We start from the raw sequence: 1,617 nt of genomic DNA, 5'->3' as shown, positions 1-1,617 counted from the left end.
AATTTAATAATTTATTTTATTCACATATTATTTTATTAAGATTAGAGTTTCTTTTTCTTTCTTTTTTTTCTACAGGATTTGAAGATATTAATTAAATTAATTGTATACGTTAATAAAAATTAAAAAAAATAAGTATTACAAAACAAAATAAATCTGTGTAAGAAATTTAAAAAATAAATTTACTAAATCAACGTTTGAAAAAATTATTTCAAACAATATTAATACGTGTATACAAGGCACGCATGCTAAAAAATAACAAATGTGTACTGAGATTGCACTAACACACAAACATAATAAACTACGATTCTCACTTATATAGAAAACGATTAAAAGAAAAAGTGGATCTATTCATTCATCGAACTTCGATATCATCGAGAGATCACCCAAGGTATTTTATTTCCTTTTTTTTTTTTCTTTTTATCCAGTACTTTAACCGTCTTCAAGGTCTTTTGATTAGAACAGATATGAAATGAATGTCACGAATGTAAGAACGACACGGACTCCGACACAATTGCGTAATCATTTCTTTTTTTTCTTTTTATCCTTTTCTATCAAGGAAAATAAAACCATCCAAGAAGTAATTAAATAAACAACTCGAAGAAACTTACGAATTATTTGAATACCATTTTTATTCGCGAATTAATTTTTTGTATCTTTTGTTGCTTTTCTTTTTCTTTTTTTTTTTATAAAATAAACTAATATGATATATGATATGTGTGTGTGATAATATGATATATGTGTGCATAATCATTTAAACGAGAATATATTTATTTGTTCAAAGTCGAGATTTAATGCAAAAAGATTCAATCGTTTTTTTTTAAAAAAAAAAAAAAAAAAAAAAAGAAAAAGAAATCGTTTATCTTTTTCACACTAAATTTGTTTAAAAAACTTACTTACATTTATATATATATGTATATATTTTTTTTCTCCGTTTCTATCTCATTTAGCTAACTATAATAATACATATATATATATACACACACATACACGCATAAACTAACATAAGTATATAGTATATACGCTTGGGACAACAATCGAATGCGGAAAAATTCTTTGCAAGGCCGTTGATGTCAAGGGCGAGGTGTTCGTTCAAGTCTCACCTGACTTGCATTTCGATAATCAGACGATGCATATATACCTCTATGTATATATAAACATATGTGCGTGTGTGTGTATGTGTATAATATCTAAACGGTTCCATACAGGTATAACCATTTAAACATAAACACGGTATAACATTTATTCAAGGTAACACGAATGGTTGTTATTATCTATAAAGAAAATTGTTTGATTAATTTTATTCTTATACGTATATAGAATTATTAATCATTTAAATGTTCGAGTTCGTTGTATTCATATTAATTTGTATTTATACTAGTATAAGATTAATGTCAAATTGTATCTGCAAATTTTGATCAAATTTTAATCGATTATATTTATGAAATTAATATTTTTCGATTATTTTCTTTTATTAAATTTATAAATTTTTATATTTAAAATTTACTACTAAATATAATATTATATATAAAAATGTGAGATAATTATAAGTGAAATAATGATAAGACATTGTAAAAAACTTTGTAAGTTGTGCAATAAAAACCTGATTATATATATATA

This window comes from Polistes canadensis, unplaced genomic scaffold (assembly GCF_001313835.1).
Source record: "Polistes canadensis isolate GaletaPanama2010 unplaced genomic scaffold, ASM131383v1 scaffold_298, whole genome shotgun sequence".
NCBI classification, from domain to species: domain Eukaryota; kingdom Metazoa; phylum Arthropoda; class Insecta; order Hymenoptera; family Vespidae; genus Polistes; species Polistes canadensis.
The sequence above is the reverse complement of the archived record's forward strand: the minus strand, read 5'-3'. Positions refer to the sequence as shown.